This window comes from Arvicanthis niloticus, chromosome 5 (assembly GCF_011762505.2).
Source record: "Arvicanthis niloticus isolate mArvNil1 chromosome 5, mArvNil1.pat.X, whole genome shotgun sequence".
In the NCBI taxonomy this organism is placed as follows: domain Eukaryota; kingdom Metazoa; phylum Chordata; class Mammalia; order Rodentia; family Muridae; genus Arvicanthis; species Arvicanthis niloticus.
In genome coordinates, this window is record NC_047662.1 from 66355115 (window position 1) to 66382682 (window position 27568).

General features: G+C 40.3%; 1 long non-coding RNA gene across 1 annotated transcript; it reads right to left on the bottom strand.

Annotated features, from left to right (window-relative positions):
• Window positions 1-2023: 2023 nt before the first annotated feature.
• Window positions 2024-22319, bottom strand: LOC143442421 (uncharacterized). The gene is made up of 2 exons (XR_013110621.1): window positions 21606-22319; window positions 2024-2951 (listed from the first exon to the last, which is right to left on the bottom strand). It is a non-coding gene; the product is annotated as an uncharacterized LOC143442421 (long non-coding RNA).
• Window positions 22320-27568: the final 5249 nt, after the last annotated feature.

Consider the following 27568-nt stretch of genomic DNA (forward strand, 5'->3'; position numbering starts at 1 on the left):
GGGGGGTCACCACTGTTAGTATTCTGTCTAAACTCCACCTCCCCAGTTACCTGGCAACAGCCAGGTATGCTCCTCCCCACAGTTACCTGGCAACTGCCAGGTAGGCCTGATCCACTATAAAAGGGGCTGCTTGCCCCCTCCTCACTCTCTTCCTCTCTCTCTCTCTCTCTCTCTCTCTCTCTCTCTCTCTCTCTCTCTCTCTCTCTCTCTCACCCTCTTGTCTCTCTGTCCCCTCCCCCACCTTACTCTCTCTCTACGTGGTCATGGCCGGCCTCTACTTCTCTTCTCTCTTATCTCTTCCACCTTCCTCTCCCCACCTTTGCCCTATCCCCTGAATAAACCTTCTCCCCCTTGGAATCGCGTGATCTGGAGTGGTCTGTTCTGAGCTGCGGTCGGACTTCTTAAAACAACTAACAACCACTACATGAGGAACTGTATTAGAGGGTCAGAGCATCAGGAAGGTTGAGAACCACTGCTCTAGAATCATTCAGATCTTTTCTGATTTCTTGCTTCCATGATATCTATTATTAAAGCTACTATAGCTGCCCTGGTTATCACTACCAGTGCGGCGATGGCCTTGACCATCCAAACTAAAACAACTATAAATTCCTATCTTCAAAATGCCCACCTCAAATGGTGTTCAATAACAAATGGGCCAACACTTCTAATTGGTTGTCGGGATTAAATCTTAAACTGTGGCCTTTTATAGGATTGGGGATCCTGTTTGTCTGCCTCCTCCTCAGAGTTTTATTGTGCCTTTGGCAACTTTTCAAAGGGACCACCCAGAACGGGCTGGTACTGACTCAGGCTACCCCTACAGCACACCTTGACCAGCCCTTCAACAGTGAGGACATCTGTTGGCAATCAGGCACATGCGTGGACAGCAAGAAGTGACTTCACAACAATCAGGCATCTTTACAGCCAGCTCTCGAGGGACCTAGCAACGACACACGTAATCTTTAGCGGCCCAAGAAGTGACAGGGCCGCTCCTATGTCTGTCCCTTTGCACATGTGCCATGCCCCGTGTTACATGTCCCTTTGCGCATGCACCACGGGCTGAATAAAAGCCTCGGTCGGTCTCTCTCTCCCCCTCTCCCCCTCTCCCCCTCTCCCCCTCTCCCCCTCTCCCCCCTCTCCCCCCTCTCCCCCCTCCCCCCCCCCTCTCCCCCCTCTCCCCCCTCTCCCCCCTCTCCCTCTCTCTCTCTCTCTCTCTCCTTTCCTCCTTTTCCCAGAGGCTGCCTCTATTTCCTGTCCCACTAAACCTCCCACGTGAGACCTGCTGCATGATGTGATTTTGTTGTAACCCGCAGCATAGTTCTGTCAATATCTACATGTGTCTTCTTTAATAAAACAAAACAAAAACAGGGAGGAACCGTGGCGGTCCATCATTATGAAAATATCTCTGTCATTCTAAGAGACTGGGACTTCTGCTATACCTCACTTCTAATGTTAATACAACTTGAAGTCACTTAGGACTTAGGGCTACTATCCTACTCTGTATTCAGCCTGTTTGTTTAACTCACCATTAAGAGAACTATGTAATAATCATCCTTATTTGCCTTGAATTTCCTGTGTAAATCAACTTTTAACGACCTCAGCTAATGCATAAATGTCTTAAGTCATGTGGTCTTCCATGTCTCTGGCCCAGAACAATGCATGTGCATCATTTGATAAAAGAAGAAATTAAGGAGGTTGAGAGAAGTCTAATAAAATAAATGTTCACCTGTTGTACATAGCAACTTCGGCATATTGGCGCATAAATAATGATGTTTGTAGTACTGTTAACTACTGTTAACTGGGATTAGGTGTTGCTAATCCCTTGTGAAACTCTCTCTGTTAAGAATTTCTGTATGAATATCCCATCCCTTACCCATCGGATACTTTCTAGGTTGTTCAATAAATACAAATGAAGCCCTTTGTTAGGGACAGACACAGCACAGGAACAGATTCATAAGACAGCCATCAAGCAGGCACACATTCATTGGAAGTGACAGATACACAGAATAAAAGACACTGGGGCATGGAGAATTCAAACCTGAACGCCCTCCAAGGGGAAGTGCTTTCCTTTCTTTCTTTAATGAGACACCAATGCATTATCGATGATTCACAATTGATCATGAGTTTGTTTTGTCCATGCAATATCTAGAGGGCTGGGGACATGGCTCAGCTGGTAAATGCTCACTCCATAATCATGAGGACCAGAGTTTGAGTCCTAGCTTCCCTGTGAAAGGCTGGCTGCAGCAGTGCACACTTGCAATTCCTGGACTTGGGGAGGCAGAGTAGGAGGAGCCTGAGGGCTTTCTGGCCAGCCAGGCTAGCTGAATCAGTAAGCTTTAAGTTCAATGAGAGCTCCTGCCTCAAAAAATAAGGTGGAGGGCAATTGGGGAAGATACCCCATGTCAACCACTGGTCTCCACATTTGTGTGTGTATGTGTGTATGTATGCATATGCACCTCATGAATGCAAACACACACATACATACAGAGGAATATATATACACAGACATACACTCTTTGAATAACTCCATTGCTGTGGAAAGTTCTTCAATGACTGACTTTGCCTGTTGCCTCCTCCCATGGTCTCAGCCCAGTTTCTCAGGGTATGGGTCCAGCTCCACGATGTTCCTAATGATGTTAATTATCATGATATTATTATGTCTCCACAGCATGGCCAGCGAGGCGCTTCCTGTTATAGCGCCATGTTGCATTGTTGACAGTCTGCACATGCGTTTGTGGTCCACACACAGGCTCCCCTTCCAGCTGGAAAGACTCTCCTTTCATCTAGAAGTTGCTTGAAGGAAATGCTCCCTTTATCTCCAAGTCAGGGAGGGTAGGTGGGAGGGAGGAGTCTGTTTGCTCACATCTTCAAACACACTGTGTTTTGGGGATGCCAGCAGGACTGTTTTAATTTGCTTCCCACAAAGGCAGACTCCTGTTGCTTTTCCTGAGATCCTGAGGGAAGAGTGTTTGTCTTTAATGTCAGGCAGGGAGATAGTGCAGCTGTGTTTATGGTGGGAGGCACCTGCAATTTATCCTCTAACACAATGGTAAGAAAGATTAGCTGCATCCCCGATTCCCCCCCCCCCCCCCACAGATCTGTATTGGTTCTCTTTTCCCCCTTTGTTTTAAAGATCCAACTCCTTCAAACATCAAGAGAGTGGTTGGAAAAACAGTATATGTACTTGGAATCCCTGAAAATGCTACATCAGAATGTTAACATATATTAAATTCAACATAAAAAGCTTGGAGAGGTAAGGAAACCTGAAGCTAGCCTGTTGTCTAGTAGGGTGAGCACGTCATAGGCTTGTGGGATCTGAGCTGATGGTGGCCTGCACATTCCTGCTCCCTTACTTTGTCATTCTCTTGCTGTTTTTCTACAGTGAATCATCCTAAAGGTTATTATCATGGGGAAAACAAAGGGCTTCTAAGGATGTTAGGGTACGAGTCCAGTTAAAATCACTTGGGCTTGGGGCTGAAGTAGGAGCCTAGTGTGTGGACCGGCTGGGACAGCTTGTCTCCTCTCTGGTGTTTAGAAATGCGGAGACAGCCTGGTGGAAGAACAATTTCCTGGCATGGTGAAAGTCCTGAGTTTAATTCCTAGTGCTTAGAAAACAAAGATGAAAAAGCAAAACAACAACAACAATACGCACACACCTAAGCACAAGAACAAACAACAATGACTACAAAACCAACTTTTACTACTAAAACTAAATACGAATTACTTTTTCCTTATTCCACGGAATCTAATGGAATGCTAAGTGTTTCCTTATAATTACCAGCAGATGGATCCCTTCTCTGTCTCTGAAGAGGAATCAGCACTTGCCTGTCCTGGGCTATGAGAAATCAGGGACCCTTGTTATCTGTAGGAACCCTTCTCTAAAAGCTAAGATTACATCAGAAGGTTTTCTAGCATCTAAAAAAAAAAAAAAAAAAAAAAAAAAATCAAGGTACAACATTATTTATCCATCAATTCAAAGGAGACTTGTTGAGTTCTTACTGTGTGGGGACCTCCTATAAAAGAGCTGAAGATGGCAGTAAGAGCTACATGGATACAAATATATTTAATAAAAATTTAGTGTTTGCATGGGCACAAGGACAGAACTGACCACAGATACTGAGGACTGCATGACATTCCTTGATGAGACTTGGATTTAGGTTGTCTGTGATATTTCTTCTGTAGGTCTGGAGACTTTTTAGTAAAAGCTAAAGAAATCTGTTCTTACTCACTTATTTTTTTCAGGTTTTAACTCACGTATGTTAATTATGTATAATGATGGGATTCACTGTAGCATTTTATAAATGTATATAACTGAGTTTTCTCATATTACTTCTATTATCCTCTCATCCCCTTCTGCCCCCACTGGTCCCCGTGCTCCTTCTGCCCCTCCTCTCTTTCTCCTCCTCTTCCTCTTTTCCTCCTTATCCTTCTTTTTCTTTCATTTATTTGCATTTCAAATGTTTTTTAAATCCCCTTTCTCTTCTAAGCTAGGCTCTTCTCTATTTTCTGCCTGCCTGCCTGCCTGCCATGTTTCATTAGTTTTCTTATAAGGTCTTGGGTGAGGGAGTATTTTTAGGACATGGGCTTCTTTCCTACCAGTGATGCTAGAAAATGTGTCTGCTTCCCCCAGTGGCCCATTACCTGCCTGTGGATGATACTGTGAGCCCTTCCTTTCTCCTTCCCATGGCAACATGTTGACAGGCCCCTTCTTGTGCAGTAAGTCCCATGCCAGCAAGCAAATCCACTGTGAAGTCAAGACTTCAAGGGCATTGCTATGCTTTAAAGAAAGACAGCAGTCCTCCTGACTCTATCCCTTCCTCCATTTTTCTGTCTCCTCCTCCTCCTGCTGCTGCTGCTTCTCCTCCTCCACAATGCTCTCTGAGCCTTGGCAGAGATGATATTGATATCTCACTTATGGTTGAGTAGCCCGTTATTGCCACCCCTTGGACTGTGAGTCTCTGCAGTTGGCATCACCTAATGTAAGAGAACCTCTCTTAGCCATGTCAGCAGCAATCTATGTACATAAAGAAGACAGTTCAGGAGGCGATCTGATGGACCCACTATGTCCATTTAGGGCAGCATCTGGTATTAGCATCTTCACTATGGACTCAGACTTCTCAGCTACTGACTTTTGATCAGGTCAGATCCAACCAGAAAGTGATTGGTTACATCAGTGGACATTTCTTGCCTGGCTGGTTGATAGTTTAGCATGTAGGGTTCACAGCTTTAAGACATGTTTGATGACAGTTCTTCCCAGCAGCCTTCGTGGCACACTCCTGCAGTATGCAAGCTGGCCAGCAAGGAAGAGTTTCTATCTCCGTTCCTGCTTGCTCCCCCTGCTTCTGATCCCCAAGCTCTTCTAAGTTTTGAGTAGTGGTCAGTTTGAGAATTTCCCTATTCATTGATTGGGAAATTGGCAGATTCACTGTCAGATCTCTTTGTGAACAATTGTTGATCATCTACATTTCTCTAGTTTTCTAGGTTCTGTGAGTTCTGTCTGTCTGTGTTCCAAACTTATTACACAATACATTTGCTAGTGATAAAATAGTATTTCCCCCTCATCATTTTTTTCTAGGACAGGAATTCCAAGATTTCTCATAGAAAAACACAGGATTCTCCAAGTTATTGTTGGTATATAGTTCAGGTCTGGATTTCAGGGAGTGTTTGACTATCCCTCTATTTCATGTTGAAGTTTTACCATGTTCTTAGGAGGTCTGGGCACATTGCTTGCTTTAGAATAACCTTTAGGGGCTGGAGAGATGGCTCAGAGAGATGTACTGCATCTGCACAGGATCTGAGTTTCATTCCCAGCACCCATGTTGGACCATTCACAATCATCTCTCCTCCATGCTCCAAGGAGGATCTAAAGCCTGCAGCTTCCTCAGATGTCAGCACTCTTGTGTTCCTATCCATACATTCACACACAGACATATGCGTGCACACACACACACACACACACACACAAAAATAAAAAGGATATTAAGAAAAAGTGACAGTGTTCAAAAGGTGGAGAATATGTGTTTGATGGAAAAATTTAGGATGAATTTTTTTTGCCTTTTATTTTTCATTAAAATGTGAATAATAATCTTTCTTTTTTATCCTTTCATTTACTTATTTTTATTGTGTGTGCATATGGTGTATGTGCATGTGTGTAAGTCAGAAAGGCAGCTTTCAGGAGACATGGCCCTCTCTCCACTGCGGGATATTGGGGCTGAACTCATGTTGTCTGGTTTGTGCAGTGAGCACTTCCGCCCACTTCTTGCTGGTCCAGAGCCTCATACCTTCCTAATGATTTTCAATGTGATACTTAAACATGCTCAGATTAAAGTGAACCACATGTTCATTGGCTCAGTAAAGCATCCAAAAATCGCAAAGTAGGCTCCATTTCTGACTCTTTGGAACATCTTAAAATAATCAAGTTATTAAAAAGTGAACGAGGCAATGGAGTGACATATTGACACTTAACAGATGTGGAACAGCTACCAGAAAGAGGAACTCAAGGATCAAGTGAAGTACATCTGTTCACTCTACTGGGAACTCCACCCCAGGAAGACAAGCTTCTCTTTATCTTCGGGTGACATAGTGCAGGAAAGTCCATTTCCCAGAAGATCTGTACGGGAAAGGAAAAGGGAGGCATTTTGTTCTGTTGTGGGTGCCTCAAGAAAACACCACAAACCTGTAGCCAGAGAACAATTTCTCACAGTTTTAGCATCTGGAAAGCTTGAGACCAAGGCCTTAGTAGATTGTATATCTGGTGAGGGCCCATTCCTGGCCTTTTGGGTTGTAGATGGTGCCTTCTTATCATATATTCTTTGGTTTGAAGGACTAGGGAGTCTCTGGGGTTTATTTATAAAGACTATAACCCCATTCAGAAGCTCTGCTTTTCAATACCAGGTCATTAGTGACTGAACTTCGAGGCTTGGAGTGATACAAATGGTCAGAACAGAGCAAGGACTGACTAAACAGTGGGAAGATTCAAGGCTGGGAATTAAAGCCAAACAAGATGTTGGAACTGGGTTGATTTTTTTTTTTTTTTTTTATGATGCTGTGATTTCATTAGGTGAAAGATAATCTGATGGGGGAGTGGTTTATTTTGCCTTATTGTTTCTGAGGGTTTCAGTCTGTCATGGTGGGGGTCATGTCAAGCCTGTGGAGCAAGCCTGTGGCACAGATCCCTCACACATTAGGAAGCAGAGTGTTTATAATAGGAATGAGGGCTGGGTATAACCTTCAAATGCCCATCCTTGGTGACCCACTTCTGCCACCTATGCCCCACTTTCAAAGGACTCTACATCCTCCCAAGGACAGCACTCCTATCTGGGGACAAGCTGAAAGGTTAATAAAAAAAGTTTGTATCCCAAGCAGACTAACAGACAAAGTGGAACTAAGAAGTACAGGTCAGCTTGTTCATGAGGTCCATGTTTCAGGAACTTGGCAGACCACAAGATAGATGGTTGTTGAGTAAGATTAGGCTATTGATAAAAGCCTACACAGAATGTTCCCCATGACTGCTTCTTAAACCCCGGCCAAAACTGAATAATGGGCCGGTACTTTCCATGGGTACTTCCCAATGACTCCTCCTAACTCCCCCTGGGTTGCGGTTTTTTCCTTTAAATACCCTATGTCTCCAAAGCTCTGGGTTGAGACTCTTCTGCCCTTGTGTGAGTCTTGGCCCCTGTGCACTGGTCCCAAAATATACCTCTTGCTGCTTACATCAAGATCGGTGTCTTGTGAGTTATTGGGTGGCCATGAATTCCTGAGGCTTGGGAGAGGTCCTCCCTTCGTGAGGGTCTTACAAAGCAATGAGAACATGAGCCTGTGTGGTTTCCTTGTTATGGTTTGATATGGAAATCAAACCATAACAAAGAAAGTTCTATTGCATGTTGGTGTTGGAGAATCCTGGGGGCCTTTGGCAATGTCTCTTGAGAATATTTGTTGTGTTTTCACCTTGTGCCATAACCACACTTTTAAGAAAATATCACTAGAGGCTGACAGGATGGTTCAGTAGTAAGGGCACTTTCTGAGACTACAAGGCAGACACCTGACATGAATTCTCAGAACATGTAAAGGTGGAAGAACAGAATCAACTCAACAAAGCTACATGTGCAGAACAACCATAGATAAAAATAAACATAAATGTATATAAGAATGTCTGTATGTTAATATAAAATGCTATCATATCACTAAAATGTTTATAAGTAATGTGATTGATCATTTAACAGCAAAGGATGAGTAGAATAAAGAGCGTATGGCCTTTTAATACAACATTATAACCAAAAAATCATGGTTTGGGAAGAAAACATTGTTTCATATTCAATGAAAATGTGCCAGCCATGTTCAATCTTCTGTATTGTAATGTTTCATAACTTGGTTTTAAAATTTGTAAATGTCTGTCTATGAATATTCATCTACAAAATTGTTGTGGCTGTGTAATTTCCTCTTAGAGGGATACATTACAGATTATTTCTGTTGCAATTCAGAGTGCTTCGGTCATGGAAAGCAGTGGAAATTTACCATTTACTTAAAGTCTTACTCCATGATCAAGCAACTTTATTCCTGGGTATTTGAAAAAAATTAATGGAAACTTAAGTCTACAAAAAGTGCTAATGACTTTGGTACTTTTATTTTCTATTTCATAAAACCTATAGTAAACCCAACAGAACACTACTGGCAGGCTGTACAACAGAACACTATGCAGAAATAAAGAAGGAACTAATGATTCACAAGATGAATGAATCATAGATGCATTCTTCTAATTGAAAACAAGCTGGTTCCTAAAGGCTACACATTGTGTGATTCCATCCCATGATAGTCTGAAAACAGCAATACTGTAAAGAGGAAAAATGAAAGTGACTGCTATGAGAAGCCCATGGGTGAGAGCTGTCTCAAACAGGGCAGAAGGAGGGAAGGTTCACAGTTACAGACAGGCTGCTCTGTAGCATAACTCTAGTGATTGATTCATAATTGCACATCTGTCAAATCTACAGGCTTGCACCCCCCCCCCAGGATGAATTTTTTTATATCTATGTTAGTAATAAAACATCCAGAAGCTCTGAGAACCAGACATAGAAGGTTATGTCTTGAATCTGAAATATCTATGACGGCTTCATGTTTTGAATATTTGGCCCACAGATGTTGCTGATACTTTGAGAAACTATAGATAGCTCTTGTATGGTGGAATCTAGCTGGCGAAATTGTGTTGGCAAGAGCATGTTTTGAAGGTTAAATCTAGCACCAAGTTTCTGGATACTCTCTCTACTTTCTGGTTCACTGTGCTTTGGAGAACCTCCACTGCACACTCCTTCTGCTGTGAACTCTGTGGAGCTTTTTTCTCCATGATGGACTGAGACTCTCTGAAACCATAAGCCAAAATAAATCTTATAAGTCGGTCGGCAATTCTATCATAGGAGTGCAAAAGCAATCAGTACAGACTAGGAACAGTAACAGCCCAGCTCTGTTAAAGATGAGTAAGAACAGTGACAGCACAGGGAGACCTGCAGCGGTCATTTAACAGCGTTCTTACTGAGTGCTGTGAGGGTGATAAAAGAATGGGGGATGAACACCGCACTTCAGTTAGTAAGCTCGCTGCTTACGGAGGTATTAGCTAGAATTCCTGTGTTTATTTTGTGTGGATATTAGCATTGAATAAGTACAAAATCCAGATAACACAGATCATTGGGGGGGGGGGCATTATTTTCATGCCAGCCATGTTTTGATTATCTGAAAAGGGAGAATGGAATTTGAAATGAATGGAGAATGGAAGATGAAAATTGAGGTATCAATTTAAAATTTACACACACACACACACACACACACAGAGAGAGAGAGAGAGAGAGAGAGAGAGAGAGAGAGAGAGAGAGAGAGAACTCGCACAGGATAAGTAGGGGTTGACTTACCTGAATACATTTCTTAACTCTGTCCAGTGGTAAGGCCCTGATGTAGTGACAATGTAGCAACAACAATCTCAGACAGCTCGCATTTGCCACCATTCCTTTTCCTGGGATGGGAATCAGAGCTCACTGGAGAAGTGATTTATTCCAGAGATAGGAAAACACAGGATGAGCCTGGACTACCTTGTCTCAGAATGTAAAGAAATTCTGGGAGAAAGAAAGGAGTCAGGAGGGTGGGAGGAGGGGAGCAAGAGAAGAAGATGGGGAGGAGGGAGAGACAGGAACTTCTTTTTGAATTGTTGTGATTAAAATGCTCTGACAAAAGCAGCTATGGGAGAAGAGGGTTATTGTGCTGCATAGCCCAGCACGGCAGGAAAGTCAGGCAGCAGAGCCAAAGCTCAGACTGTGCTCAGAAAGTAGAGAATGCTGAATGCATGCTGCTGCCCTGCACCCCATCCCAGTTATACAGTCCGGGGACAGCCCCTAAGTCTTCCCATCTTGATTAGCACAATCAAGATGGTCCCTAACGGGCTGCCTGCAGGCTCTTCTACATATGGTCTCCTTTACAGTGAGGTAACTATGGTAATAAAGATCCTATTTTCTATTTTAAAGCTAAAGTTTGTGTTTGGATTTATGTATGAAGACATAACAAGACTTTCAGTCCCGAGAATTGTTGGGCCTTGTGCATCACGGTATCATTGGTTAGGTCCTCAGGCCTAAGGTTTTGAAGAATCAGTTGTGACTTTGGGTAAGCAAACTAAGTCACTTTGAAATAGAAAAAAAACCTTTCATAATAGTTGGAAGAATAATGCCCTCAATAGTGAGACTGTTAACTGTTTTATCCCCCCGCATTTACTCCCATTACCCTGATATATATGTCTGTCATAATTTGTTCTGAAAAGAGCTACTGAAAACTGTGCTTGGAGACACAAAGTCATATTACCCTTGTACAGACCTGTATATTCATTCCAAAATAACCCTCATGGACCTTAAAGTCAGTCACTCAACATTGATATACAACTATTGTACACAGCCCTTGTTTAGATTTACCAACTGACTCAGTGATTTCATTAGGTCTGTGAAGTCTCATCAAGCTAGAGCAGTTTCTTGGTCTTCTTTTATGTCTCTAATAAGAGTATATACAACTCAGCTGTTAGATAGCTGCCAACCTAGGTGCCTCGGAGTTACTAACCATGGTTATTTAAATGGTCTTACTGCTCCAAGCCTGGGTTTTGCACTATAATACTACCATGTACTGTAAAGAATTACTTAGTATTTTCTGGTACATTTTACTGGAATAATGTCAGTATTGAACTTCCACCTCAGCCTTAGTCTGTTTTAATAAACATTGCCTTAGTAAACTACTGTTAAAATAGCTGTTAACTGTTAGTTTCTATCATTGTATATTAGCTGCTATTTTACTGCAAGGAATAGATTGCCCTTTTTAAACTACTTTCATTATATTGTCCTAGATTTTGGGTGGTTGGGATTATCTTCAAGGTGGCTCTGGTGCCTTCTTCAGGTGCTTCCTTAGTACCTAACACAGTAAGATACTGTCTTCTGAGCTCCAATCAATGATCCATTTTTTCCCTTTTTCCCCCCAAGCATAGAATTTAGAGACCAGTCTAGGTATACTCATTAAATGTCGCTAATTATAATCCTGTCCAAATTAGAACTAAAAGTATGTTTGGAGCTGGCGGTCCATAGCAGTTATTCCTGCAGAAAACCCAGGTTTGATTGCTAGCACCAAAAGTGGTTCACATTGAAACCGATTCCAGGGGATCCTGTACCGTCTTCTGATCTTTGAGAGCACTAGATACCTGAGGTGCACATATTATACATACAGACAATGCTCATACACAAAATTAAATGGTCAGACTATCTTTATAAACATGCAGGACCACAACATGCCTACTAAAAATCACGACTCTATACTGCTTTTTTATTTAACATTTAATTCTGTTCTAGTGCTTCAAAGCTATTTATGGTTTTTCTAAAAAAAAAGAAAAGAAAAGAAAAGAAAAAACAAAAAAAACTTTTGTACTTAAAAATGGACAGAAACTTCATGGTGCCTATTTCTTTCATGTGCATTTATTTACTATCCCAGTTTCTATGCCCACCTCTTCTGTACCCACCACCATCATGTATTCTCAACCCTTGCACGACTCCATAGTAGACAGCGCTAATTACAGTACTGATGGTGTGGAAGCAGAAGTGCAAAACAGCCTTCAGAATGTTAAATCGTGTGGTTTTTTTTTTTTTTTTTTTTTTTTTTTTTTTTTTTGGAGATCAACAGAATCCAGCTCCCACTGGACAGGTTGATTATACAAAGGCTTCGGAAGAGTACTAAGAGAAAATGGGTATATTCTATACTGTTACATCTATCTTTTTTTATTAATTAAACTGAAGTAAATACACATTACAAAGTTAGATATTGGTAACAAAATATTTACTCGTTTTAAAAAATACTTTATAAAAACATATAGATGAGTTATCTAATGTTAAAGTTATTAATAAACAAGCTGGGTGGTGGTGACGCACACCTTTAATCCCAGTACTTGGGAGGCAGAGGTAGGTAGATCTGAGTTTGAGGCCAGCCTGGTCTACAAAGCAAGATTCGGGACAGCTGGGACTGTTAGAGAAACCCCATCTTGAAAAACAAAAATATAAACAGGAGAGGTGACATTCTAAAACTTATTGGGAGGTTAAAGCATATTAAGGGCAATCCAAGAAATGCTTATAATTGTGCTTATATGGCAAAGAAATGCAATTGCCAGCAAGTTTATTAAAACCTGGCATGTACTTACTAGGAAATATATGGCTTTACTACTGTACTTTTGTGTAGTGGTCTAAATGGAACGAGATTAAATTTTAGGCCAGAAAAGTAGTTATATCACCGATTTTACTGCAAAATAAGCAGGAAATTAGCCCATAGTGTCAGGAAGTGCATTGCTTTAAAACTAAACATTTGCATGCATTGGAAAGGAAAGGGCAACCTTCTTTGAAAAAGATTTTATTCGACAACTATTGAACATTATTCTTAACATAACTGTAGTGAGTGTGTAAATGTATTTCTTGCTGGTGATACAGCTTTCTACAAAGCTGCTTTCAGATTAAAGAGGTTTTGCATTTGAACAATGGTTTACAGAAATGGTGATGACATACTCCTGAGATGAACAGATGGGCTAATAACTTTTCTGAACCTCACTGATCTCAGGCAGGTTATAACAGTTGAACCTTGACACTAGAAACTTGAAACCTTAAAATACTATTCTGTGTAATTGGAATGATTATGTAATTTCTTCTCTTAACTGGAATAGTTTTGAGAATAGATGGAAATGTATAAATCATTCTATGATAGCCAATGGTTAAGGTATGTATCAACTGTGCTGAAGTAATGCTACTTGTTTATAAGAAATTGAGCATGTTAAGGCAAAAGGGCATTAACTTCATTATTTATTTTTACTGTGTAGTGCACCAGGTATATTTGTGTGTTGATTAGGTGGAAACCTGGTAACACAATTAGGTAATTAGAACAGAATAAGGTTGGCGTCTGTGCCAATTATGTCCTATTTGTTTACATGACTTCAAATAAGTTTTGCTAACTGTTTTTGCATTCCGTATTTTTTAAAAGTATATTAGCCAGAGCTTTTGAGAGTAGATATTTTAACTCAATTAGGTTTTAGTTTTTAATGTTCTAGCACTTCCCAGCACAGAAATCTGTGAATTCCTGTTCTTGATTGTCATATCTATCGATCAATCGACATTTCTATAGACAGACACATACATACAACAGACACATGGCACAGAAGTAACTGTTAAGTAAATAACTATTTGGAGACTCGTTTTCTTCATTTGTGCTTTTTGTAATTATGTGGAGAGATTTTAATGTTGTGAGCAAGAAAAGACTAATTGGACAATTCTGTCATATCTTGAAAGACACTGTTTTAGGTAATTTAGTTAATCATTGAATAAGTATTTTTTAATTGCATGATAGTTATAAAAATTATTTTTTCCCTGTAAAACATTTAACTACAATTCTTTTTTGAAAGTATTGTCCTTGGTATCTTTTTAGGAGGATCACAGATTAAGAGACCTTAAAGCAAAAAGGTTCTGTCTAGGAGCTCAGGAGGTAGGTGGGTAAGAGTTCTTAGTGACCTGGGTTCAAATCCCCACTTACCCTTCTTTAAAACCCAAGCATGGACAGTTGCATGTCCTGATAACTATGGTTGGGAAGCAGTTGCCAAAACATTCTAGCCAACTTCAGATTCAGTAAAAGGAGGGAGTAAGATCCAGAGGGATAGAGTAAGACCCTTGATGGTTTCCTCTGGCCTTCCATGCATGTACATATGCATACTCACCCATGTCCAAAAGGTCAGTCTTAGTGTGTTTTAAATGGAAGAGAGGAGAAGAAATTGAGAAATAAAACAACTTGAAGACCTATAGTTTAATTTAGTTACTAGAGTGCTTGACTACATACACAGTCCCTAGTGTGGGTATGTGAATTTTTATCTCCAAAGTCACTTTTCTTGCCGACTTTCCAAAGTAGCCTGACTGGATTTCCTGGTTCCTTGAGGGTACTGGGTACTCTATTTTTAAAGTAAGCAAACAGAAGTGTTAAGTTATTATTTTTTTTAATGAGTTTTCCCCTCGTGGTGTTTTTTGAGTGAGGAGTTTTCGGTTTTGTTTGACGGGTGATTGGTTTTTTTGAAGGTGTCTCACATAACTCAGGCTACGCAGTTGAAACTATTATGTATTTGAATGCAATTTTGAATTCCTGATATTCAGAACTCTACTTCCAGCTTTTCCTCTTAAAACCAAGGGGGAGGGGGGAAACGACTGTTAATAGACTGTAAATTTGTCATCATCTCCTCAGAAGCAAACCTCTACTAAAACATCAATTTCTTGAAATTGAATTGAAATAGCATTACAAAAACTCCAGAGATTCTTAGACGAGATTCTAGATAGAAGGAAAAAGTATTTCAAGTCGTGAGGAAGAACAGAATATATAGTGGTAGAACTTTCAGGTAGAATTAAAACTTCTGTAATGAGTAAAGAATTAAGTATCAGAGTGAAGAGTAAGGTTGCTGGGAGCCAAACCCAGGAAATTACCTGCTGTTCTGGGAAACCTAGTCAATACAAGGTTAAGAAAGGACCTTCCTGGGTCTCAGGTCCCAGGAACTTAAAGAACGTCTGGCATTTCCTGGGAGCCAGTAGGACAGTGGGATGGTCTTAGACAATGAGGATTCAATAATGATAGCCCTAAGCAATGACCCTCGCCCAAACTTCCCGTTTTGCTGTGTCTTTAGATGTTAGTTCAGAAAACATGTGTCCCTAAAAGATTCATGGATAACTGGTCAGGCAGAAGCATACTTTTCTTTAAACACATTACAGTATGTAATGGCTGATCTGCCCCACGTTGGGCGGCCAAACTGTAATGCCCCCCCACCCCCCACTCTGTTCTGCAGGTCCAGGTCTAGCGGGGCAAGCGACTCGAAGAATGGAGACAAGACAGGGTCTGATCAAGTCTCAAGTTTATTGTGTCTCTCTCCTGTATTGTCTCTCTCATTGTCTCCCATCTTCTCTCTATTGAAGGGAAATCTGGGGTATTTATAGGCTTTTGCCACGTGCCTTGTAGGCGCGTGGATATCATGTGCCTTACAGGTGTGGATATGACGTAAGCCTTACAGGTGTCTATAGCGTGGATAGCACATGGACAGCACGTGGATAGCACGTGCACCGTGCGCCTTGCAGGCGTGGCTACCACGTGCGCCTTGCAGCTGGGGACAGTAAACAGCAAAACAAGATATGTGGGGTATCAGAGTGTGCTTCAGCTGTTGTAGGCTGTTGAAAAACAAGTCTCACGTCAGGGTATATGGTTCCAGATGGCTGCAAAGCTGATAGCCACTTTCTGCTAAAAGTCGGCTCCCAACATAGTATTTGTAAGAGTCAGAATATACTCTTGCCTTTACAAAACATTCTTGACTTTTGTTATAGTAATATTTATAATCAATAGTGAAATAAAAGCCTCTGCATGTCTTTGTGAATCAGGTAATTTTCAGTGAATGTTCCATTAAAGGAAATGTCTGTTACCTCTGCTGCGGATTTGGTTCCCATATCGTTTATGTCCTCAATCCATTGAATGAGAATTTCATATCACATTACATTGAATTTCTACTTGGTGCTTTTAAACATACAACTGAAAAGTAATTTATCCATGGCTTCTGGTAAAATTTCATCTTGACTGTGAGCTTACAAGGAATGTAAGCAATTAGTAGCAATTTAAAGTGAGACAGTAGAAGGAAGATTCATCACAAGCAACCAAATGGTGGTGACCCTATGTCTTTTTTTTTTTTTTTTTTTTAATCTTTTATTGAAACAGGGTAACCCTGTTTTCTGTGTAACCCTAGCTATCCTGGAACTCTCCTTGTAGACCAGGCTGGCCTCAAACTTACAAAGCTCTGCCTGCCTCTATCTCTTGAATGCTAGGATTAAAGGCATATCCAACCATGCCCAGCCTGTGACCCTATTTCTTATAAAGATATCTGGCAAGAATATAACTGATACAATAATAAAGTATGGTAGAAATATCAGGTAGATTTTACAAGGGAGGATAGTTGTGGTACTTATATTTTCTCATATTGAATTAGGAAAAGGTCATCATTTAAAGCACATTTCTTTGAAGTTGGAGACACACTGGGTTAGCTTGATCAGGGGCAGCTCTGCTTATACACTGAGGCCTAGAATCAGCCATAGGCCTGACATAAATGCCTGCTAATACAAAGTCTTGGGTCTCTGTGGAAAAACACTGACACAGATATTGTGAACAAGCAGCTTTGGTGAAAAGTTACCAAACCTAAGTCGTCATAGACCTTGTAGATAGGTAGCCTGGGTGGATAGTACCAACTTAGATAAGGACAAATGAATCATCGGCGGAGTCATAGTGAACTGTCCCCTGAAGCTTCACCAAGCTGATACTCTGTTCTGGAAGATATCTGTACTCCCCCTGAACACTTACATTCCTGCGTCATCCCCTTCCCCCACATCCTGCCTTTTTGTGTATATAACCCCTGTGTGAAAAAGTAAAAATTGCGATTTGATCAGACTATAGACAGATCACCATTCTTTGCGTCTTTGCCTGTCCCCCCTCCCCTTGTTGTCTTTCAGGTGACCTCCCCGGACCCCTGTTTAATGCCCTGCTGGCCAGGACAGATGAGCAGGCTGATACCCAAGCAAACTGCTGAGAGAAAACAGGTGATTCTAACAATGCAGTGTCTGAAATCTCAGGAAAAGAAAACATAAGCAACAGACAAGTAAAAACTATCTTGAAGTTAAAGTTAGTCAGGATGACTTCTGTGAGTCTGAAGTCAGCTTCACCTATGTGTCAAGTTCCAGGCCAGCCAGGGCTACACAGTGACACCATGTCTCAAAAACAGAACAGTAAAATTTAAAATACCTTGTATTTTAAAAATGAATACTTAGATCAGAATAATTTTTATACTATAAAATTTAATTTTTGAGAATAATGTTTTATTGCAAAATTACTCATTATACTGACTTGCTATATAAATGGTAAAGGCTTTTTCAATGTTGTATCATACTAACTCAAATTTTAATGGCTCTCTAATAAAATAATTACAAAACAAACTGTTTCATAATCAGCTTGAAGAAGTTAATGAAGAGTTGGCGCCCCTAGTCCCTGGGCTTGGGGACTGAGGTGGTTAATATTGGGCTGTCTTTCTAGGGAAAAGTAGTGGTTTTGTTGGAACAGGGAAGATTAGCTAGGATTTATTGCATAGCCATAACCTATTGGTAGAAATATGTATAATTGTTATTAAGATGAACTTATAATTTCTTAAATGGTACAAAATTTACTTTGATTTCAAATTTAAGGTTTTCATTAGTATGAACTTCTTATTGATATAAAAGTGGAATTAATATTGTTACTCTCATAGGCATTATGCCTATATAACACATTTAGGAATACAAGGCTTAGACCCAGTCCTTCTTTAACTTTTCTAACTGATTTGAGATGATTAGCCTGTGAGTTAAGGGACTATAGAAAATTCATGGCTTGGAGCTTATTGTTAGGGTATTTTCTATATTTTATTTAGAAATAGTTGAGAGGAGTTAACAGACAACAGTCCAGATTACCTTACATGGATAGTTGGTTTTCAAAACGTCAGAAGTCCACAGAATTGACGTTACAAACATTTCTGTATTAATGTTCATTTTGATTAGAGACCTGGCTGCTCCTGACAGCTTCCTGTGTTGGATTCTAAGAAGAAATTGAGCATCTTTGGAGTTATTGCAGTTGTGGTGAGACAGCCACTAGGGAAGAATTGCCTCTTTTCATCTACAGACAAATCATTGTCCAGAAAAGGACACACTTGCAGAATAGTCGACTGATTATATCTGCCAAGACAGAGTAATCAGCCCTTAATAATTCTGCATCACTAAGGTCTGTCAGATGATCCTGGACCAGAAGGCTGAAGATCAGATGCTCCAATGTTTTGTAGTAATAGGGACTGTCCAGGTGTTCAGCGGTCTCTGGAAATTGGCTAAGTTTTAGAAGCTATGCTTTGTGCTTCCCATAATTTCAGTTAACTCAGTCATTCTGGATTTCTGATGGGGTTGAAGACTTACAGTTTCATAGCCAATCCTGGCTATTTACTTTGAGAGAAAAGATTTGAGAGGATGGTTTTCAGCTGATATTCATTCCAAAGATGAGAAAAAAAAAGCCAGGTTCAGAACTAAGTCCTTTAATTAGGAGGGATGACAGAGGTTCTGGTTAATCAACAAAATGATGGATTGGGTATTAGGTCTATTTTGTACCTTACTGACACGAATTGGTATAGTTATTCTATAATTGTATTTTAAGAGAAAAGTTTTATTTTAACAGAAAGGGTGATATGTAGGAGGAGCTAAGGTAGGAGTAGTAAAGACAGGAAGAGGAGGAGTAAGGAGAGGAGGAGGAGAAGGAGAGGAAGAGCTAGGTGACAAGTTGTGTGTGGGGGGAACATGGAGGTGGATGTTCACGTGTCTCCGCCAGTCAAAGATAGTTGATATATCTAGGTTGGGTATTGGGCTACACTTCTGATTGTATGGGCATCTTGTTATTGAGCAATACCAAACTTATAAAGCCTTTGATTAACATTTAAAAATTGTATAAAAGCAAAAATGAGAAAGAGGGATGGGATAGGAGTTTTCTAGGGAGGGGAAATGGGGAAAGGGGATGACATCTGAAATGTAAATAAAATATCCAATAAAAATTAAACTGCAAAAAAACACCCCTATTTTCTAATGAACAATCAAATTCATTCAACAACAAGATGTAGGAACTCTGAAAAGCCAGACAGTGAGAATATAGGAAAGAGAGTCCTATCTGCTCTGGCTTTTCCAGGCCCTGTCAGTGGACAGAACACTATGGCCTTTTGTTTCCGCTGCTTACATTTCTGTTGCCGATGCTTTCTTTCACTTTTGTTCACTTTAAGCCACCACAAGGCAACAAAAGATATACTCATGTATTTTTTTTCAACAAACATGGAAAATGATTCATTTATTTCAGGGGAGCTATGCTACCAGTATAATCAAGAATGGATATTCAGATTCAGTTATTGTTGACTTTTACAAGTTTAACATGAAAGAACTGTTTCTCAACTTGTGTATGAGTGTGTATGTATGTATGTATGTATGTATATATATATATGTATATGTGTATGTGTGTATATATGTATATGTATGTATACATACACACACACACACACACAATTTGTTTCTTCCTCAGATTTCTTTCCCTGCCTCTTCTCAAGATCTCATCTCCCACCAATACCATCTCTGTGTCTAAATGGATAGACTTAATTTTGTCTGTCAGGTCTCATCAGAGTTAACCAGATAATTCACCCACAGGGTTTTCCAATGAACTTTATTTTTTTATTCTAATATTTAATAAACAAGGTGTATTTCTTTTTAAGTCTTTGTAAGATCCTGAAATCTTAGAAGTGGCAATTATCTTGGTGATCACTTTAACCATTCTGGGCTCAGGAATACCTCTTACATACTGGTTTGTACTCGTAAACTGTAAACGAACATTAGACTACCCTGCATTAAGTCATATTAAATTTGAGTGGAAATGTACTTATATTTTAGAATTAGACTTTCCATATTTATAAGAAGTTACTATTATTACATCGCGGTAGGGCCGGGCATGGTGGCGCACGGCTTTAATCCCAGCACTTGGGAGGCAGAGACAGGCGGATTTCTGAGTTTCAGGCCAGCCTGGTCTACAGAGTGAGTTCCAGGACAGCCAGGGCTATACAGAGAAACCCTGTCTCGAAAACCAAAAAAACAAAACAAAACAAAACAAAAACAAAAAACAAACAAACAAAAAACCATTGCTGTAGTATCCTTAATGTAGGAGTGCTAAAAAATCACTAGCCAGGGTTCTACGGCACCCTGCATGCAGCAAATGTTTCCTGGAAAAACGCTGACTTTTTTTCATGATCATATTTTCTTAATTTACCTTTGAGCACCCAGTCTTTATTATAGTCAGGCTCACTGACAGGTTTTTGTTTTGTTTTTGAGAAACTACTGTCTAAAATTTCATTCTTGGGTTTCAAATGGGTCAGTAAGTCTAGAAAATATGAGTACTTTGAAAGTATAGAAGACTGAAAGATATTTTTCATATATATACAGTACCCTGTGTTAGACACCACATTTTAAATACTTCAGTATTGTTTACTTTGTGATTTTAATATAACTATGATCTTAACTCATATCTACCTAAACATTTGAAGTAATTATATATAGCATAATTAAAATTCAATAATTCTCATAGAATTTGACATCCTTATAAAGTTTCACTACAGAATGAATGCTCACCTTAAATCACTAGACTCTAGAGGCAACACTAAAGTACATGGCATCCTTCAGATAAGGATACAGAACAAAGTATAGGAAATTCTCATTCTTGTTAAGGTTAATCCAGCTTTTATCATCACTTACCAGTAAACAAGTAGTTTGTGGCCCAGCAGAGGTTATTTGCAAAATTGAGGTTAATGGATTTGGGGGGCATGCAAGAATGGGATATGCTTTATTTGCGTTATCACTTTTCTCTTTAGAAAACAGTGGAAGATAAAAGGAGCATAGCACATTGACTTAAGGTAGTGGAGGGGCGGCTCGGTGGTTAAGAGCACCTCTGTGCCTCTGCTCTTGGCTTTGGTTCCTAGCACATATGTGATGACTCAGAACTGTCTATAACTCCAAGTCCAAGGGATTCAATGCTTTCTGACCTCTGTGGACACTGCTTGCACATGATGCACACACACACAGGATAGCACTTATAAATTAATATTGCTATTAAAAAGACAAAATTGTGCTTTGTGGTTATGAATACTTTATGTGTGAAAATATCATAAATCTCTATAAAATTCTCAAAGATACCAAGAAAAGTTAGGAGTATAGTCTGTTTAAGGAATGTAGAAATAATTAGTAAGATTATACAGAATGAAAGCTGTATCATCACTCCTAAGACAGGCCCACTCTACTCACTGCCCACACTACTGGGCATCTGACATATTTTCCTTTAAGATAATGTTTTTAAGCTAGCCACTATTATTAAGTTTATACTGTATTAAATATTTTAATTCAGCAACATCCTGATTAGTTCTCATTTGTTCTGTTACAGAAATAATCCCCAATGTAGCACTTAGCACCTACCTGCTCAGCTCTCTTTGCCAATTCACGCTGTATTCTCTTCTCTACCAGATCCTGCTCAATTCTGCATTTTATTTTTTCTTCTTTTCTCTTTCTTTGTTCTGTCTGTGTTTCTCCATTTCATCGAATTTACCTTTAACTGTTCCCTAAAACACACACACAAAAACAAAACAAAAAGCCCTTGGATATTTTGCCATGTTTCTTTCTTTTGCAATCCCATTTATATTTAGCCCTTGAGGCACTTACCTGTTAGCTTTGGGACATAAGCCTTTCCTACTTTAGAACTCTCTTCCTCAGCCGGGCAGTGGTGGCACATGCCTTTAATCTCAGCACTTGGGAGGCAGAGGCAGGCGGATTTCTGAGTTCGAGGCCAGCCTGGTCTACAGTGTGGGGAGCCGAATTTGCCATTAAAAGATGGCGCAGGCTTCTGCTTCCTGGTTCTTCACGGAAGCTTTACTTGAGAATGCGCCTGCGCATGGCGCGAAAACAGAGTATGACAATTGGATGAAAGATTTGAGCCAATGAGGGATCTGCACGTCTCACAAAGCTCTATTTAAGCAGCGGGCTTTCTGAGCTCGGTGTCCTTCCTCCACCTCACTATTAAGAGAGCTGTTTAATAAATGCTGTCAGAAGAATCCTGAAGTGTGGCGTGCTCCTTATCGGCGAGGCTGCGCGCTACACTACAGGGTGAGTTCCAGGACAGCCACGGCTACACAGAGAAATCCTGTCTCGAAAAACCAAAAAAAAAAAAAAAAAAAAAAAAAATAGAACTCTCTTCCTCGACATCAGAAACAAGCATTTCTTTAATCTAGATGGTTGAATAAATATGAACACATGCTTCGAAATTATATTAGAATAGCCCCATATTAGAATAGCCCCTCTGTCCCGCACTACAGAAGAACCCTCTAAGATATCCAATGGATTCCAGAAACCACAAATAATTCTGAGCCCTGTGCATGCTGTTTTTTCTTGTATGAAAGTTATATTCAGGGCTAGAGAGATGGTTCAGCAGTTAAGAGCACTGACTGTTCTTCCAGAGGTCCTGAGTTCAATTCCCAGCAACCACATGGTGGCTCACAACCATCTGTAATGGGATCTGATGCCCTCTTCTGGTGTCTGAAGACAGTGACAGTGTACTCACATACATAAAATAAATAAATAAATCTTAAAAAGAGAAAGTTCTATTCATACAAAAATATATTAGGTACAGTAAGAGACTAAGAACAAGTAATCATAAAAGGATAATTATAAAAATATACTGTAATAGAATTCATTTAAAGCTTCAGTTTGCTTCTGGGATGGATGTTTTGGACCATGGTTGACTGCAGGCAGTGTAAGCAGTAGGAGACTGCAGATAGGGAGAGATGAGCACACAGAAGTCAGCTCCCAGATCCAGGAAGCAGTGTTAACCAGAGTCTGTGAAATGTTAGTGGGGTTAATACATTAAAATGAAGAACATGAAATTTTTCACAAGAATAAAATAAAATGACCTCCTGATTTCTCCTGTTCCACTCTCTGTCTAATACATTGTTCTTTTCTTTTTTGCTTTTCATCTCTAGACCACCTTAGATTTCTTTATTCCCTGGCCCTCTGCATGGCTTCAAATTTATCCTTTACATTTCCCTCGCTAAGTTCTGGCACCTAGGATTTGGGGACAGCTTTAGATGAAGAAAGCAGAATCTTTGTTAGAAGAAAATAAAGAGAAGAAAGTTTAGAGAGAAGAAAGTAGGCAAAGACAAGAACAAGATACATTAGAATATTTATTGTTGGGGGCCAACTCCTAGCAGAAAGCGGCTATCATCTTTGCAGCCATCTCAAGCCATATACCCTGACATGAGACTTGGGTTTCAACAGCCTACAACAGCTGAGCACACTCTGATAAACATCTTGTTTATCCCACATATCTTGTTTTGCTGTTTAGTGCCCACAGTTGCAAGGTGCACGTGCTATCCATGCCTGCAAGGCACATTGCAAAAGCATATAAATACCCCGGTCTTCCCTTCAATGAGAGAGACAATAAACGAGACTTGAGACTTGATCAGAATCTCTGTCTTGTCTCCATTCTCTAGACCGGAGTAGCAGAGGGGTCCGGGACATTTTGGCCCCCAAGCGTGGGGCAGCTCGGGCCGGGGCAATTTATCAAAACAGAAATGAGTTTCAAACCTTTATTTGGATCATCACAGCCTGATTAGATGTTCTCTAAAACTTTGTTAAATTGAACTTACAGAAAATATGAGAGCAGAAATTTTATAAAAAAAAAAAAAATCAAAATTTTTTTCAGAAATGAAACCCCGATTAGTGCTAGCCTTTTATTGAGGCTGAAGGCCAGGAAAATATAGAAATCAAATAGCGAACTCTAATTAAAAAGAGTCTATTTTATTTTCCCATCCTCCTATTAAAGATTCAAGTTAACATCACTCCCTTAAAATTAAAAAGGTCAATCTCAGTAGAGCATATGAATTTAGAAACAAAGCCTAAGAGTAGGCTTTTGAGGTAAAGTACATATTACAGATAGCATGATTGCTGTTATGCAGCATAGGAAAGCTGAAGGCCAGTTTAATTCCACAAGAGGCGATTTGTGTCTCCTGTCACACCGCCCATGTGTAACTTCCAAAAGCCCCATTGAAATGTGCAGGGTGGCTACCCCAACTGCATGGAGTAGGCTCTAAAGGAAAACCCAAAAGAAAGGAAGTCTGATAGGAGACTGGAGGAATGGTTTCCCTATTCTAAAACTAAGCATGCAGAGTCTTCTCATTTTTTTTTTTTTTTAAAAAGTTCGTTTCTGAAAGAAGTTTCTGTAAATAAAATTGAGTATCAGAATGCCGAACTCTCTCCTAATGATCCACCACACATCATGTGGCAGATCTGGTCCCTCATGGTTTCTTTGTCACTTTTGAGTGTCAGCATCTGGGATCTCTCAATTCTCAGTAACTACAACCAGGAAACTGAAACGGGAAAATTTTAAGAGGACTTTTACTGCAGTTTTTAGAAGATGCTGAGAGTCCTCCTACTAAAACTGACTTATCACCTCCAAAGGTCCAAGCCTCATTAAAACAACATTGAAGGAATCATTTCTACGACTGCTATACTTAAAATCCACTGCCTTGCAGAGATTCAGTATGCTTGTTTCCCAGAACCCAGATAAAGTAGTGGCCCACAGCAGTGCACAGACTGAACCTTCTCTCTTTGTCCATCCTGATATTAGCAATTACAAGCACCTGTGACCTTCCCCACTCTCCTTCAGTCAACCATGTATTATTGCTCAGCTCTTCCTCTCTCTCTCTCTCTCTCATTCCCTTTCCAAGTCTCTTCCAGCCTTTCTCCACCCCGCCTACCACCCACCCACACCCACCCACCACACACATACGCACATACACAGATTTTGAGATTTACTTACCTCTTCCTTTTGTGAAATGTCATTCATGTTTGCTATGTGTGGTTTGGGGCTGAAGCCTTGTATATTTTTGTACCTGCAGATGATAATCACCACCATCACCACCATCACCACCATCACCACCATCACCACCATCATCACCATCACCACCATCACCACCATCACCACCATCACCACCATCACCACCATCACCACCATCATCACCATCACCACCATCACCACCATCATCACCATCACCACCATCACCACCATCATCACCATCACCACCATAATCACCATCATCACCATCACCACCATAATCACCATCACCACCATGATGTTGCCGGGTATGGTGACACACACACCTTTGATCCTAGCACTTGGGAGGCAGAGACAGGTAGATCTCTTTGAATTTAATGGCAAGCTTGTCTACGTGGAAAGCTCCAGGCCAGCCAGAGCAACACAGTGAAGCCTGTCCCAAACAAACAAACGACAATATTGTACACGGATTGTAATGGCTTCCCTTTGATATATTTTACCAATATAATCTTATACATATACAATTTGTATATTGGTATAGAAATACATAATTTATATTTTAAATTTTAATATATTTATATAGAAATATATAAATTTTATATTCACTTCAGAAATTGAAATAAGTAGTTGTGATAATATTTAGCTCCTTTAAGACTCATGATACAGAAAATAAAAGGTGCATGATTTTAAAAGCCCAAGTAAGTGTATAGTCCTGAAAAACTTGAGGAGCCCTCGAAGGCACCTGACAAGTGTGTACTGTGTACTTACTCAGGAAACTATACTATAAGCACCAGATAGCTTGAGATAGTTTGGCCAAACTTCCTGTAAATCCATGCTTTTTGTTTCCTGAAATCTGACTCTTTTAAATATGAACATGCTTTAATCATAATAGAGCCTTTGAAAATGTCCCTTTCAAGCCAATGGCAGTGATGGTGTGGTACACATCTTTACTCTTGCTGAATAATGGCCCATTGTATGTGGATCCATTCACCCAATGAAAATATTTTGGTTCTATCTCTTTTGGCAATTTTAAGTAAAACTGATGTTGATCATCAACATGCAGGCCTTTAAATAGCAAAACTTTTCAAATCTCTCAGAATAAATCCCAAATCATGATTGCTGGATCACATTGTAAGAATGTGTTTAGCAGCTGGGTGGTGGCAAACATCTTTAATCCTAGCACTTGGGAGGCAGAAACAGGCAGATCTCTGAGTTTGAGGCCAGTCTGAAGCACAGAGTGAGTTCCAGGACAGCCAAGGATACATAGAGAAACCTTGTCTCAAAAAACAAAAATATAGCAATAACCAGAAGAATGTGCTTAGTATAGTCAAAGAACAGACTGACTCTCAAAGCGGTGCAAGTTGTTGCATTCCCCACTAGCAACGGAGGAAGATTTGGGTTGTTCTGCCCTTGCCCCTCAATGCCACTGTTCTGGGTTATGGTTATTGTGGTGCTGGATGCTATGTCATCTTAACTGGCAGTTCTCTGATGATCCATTTTTCCACAGGCTCCCTTCCCACGTGCATATCTTTAGTGAGGTGTCTGTAGTCTTTGTTGCTTTGGGGGAGAGTTTTGTTTTGTGTTCGAGATAAGGTATCACTATATAGCAAAGGCTAGCCTGGAACTTTCGATCCCCTCCAGTCTACCTCCTGAATGCTGGGATTACAGGCGCGGCCACCATACCCATGACATAATGATCATTCACTGATAGCATAGAAACAAAGGAGTGCACTCATTACACAGGTGCTTGTTAGGCATCCGCTGTGTGTGCGGCTCTCTCTGGTTGATGCTGATGAATGAAACCCCGAGTAGACAGGCACTCTCCCTAGCCCCTGTTCTTAGTAAATGCCTTGAAACCAGATTTTTAAGTACGTTTCATAAGATTTGAACCAGCCCTCTGACAGAACTGGAAAGCAGCATATTTAGCTAGTGACTTCATTTTGCGTTCATGTTCTGTACAGCTCTTCCTTCCAGACCTGGCACACTGTATGCTCCCTGCTAAAGTTACTGGGGATCAGGTGCCTTCTGTACCTTCCTTCCCATTATAATGAAAGTAAATTTCATCATAGAAAGCTTTACAGCATTCATGCAAAAACTGACAAGCCTGAAAAATCTTCTTTTCTTGATTCAATTTCTAGAGTCTTCGTGGGACTTAGGGGGCACACGTAAGCATGTGTGCTTGTGTGTGCATGCACCTATGTACTCACATGCATGCATGTCTGTGTTTAGAACTAGAGACAGTCTTTTATTGAACTCAGAGCTCACTGACTCTGCAAGGCTGGCCAGCCAGTGAACTCCAGGGAGCCACCTGCTTTTCCCTCAGTGCTGGGATTGCAGAAGTCTGTGCCCTCAACTTTTTATGTGGGTGCTAGACTCAAGCCTTGGCATTTGTTCAGCAAACACTTCACTGCCTGAGTCATCTCTGCTTCCATCCTCACCATACACTACCTGGACGGGGCTTTTAAGTCAGTCTCCCGGAGACCTCAAATTCCAAAGATCACACATCAATCGTGTACAAATTTGATATTCACATGTCAACAGTGAGGTAATTGTG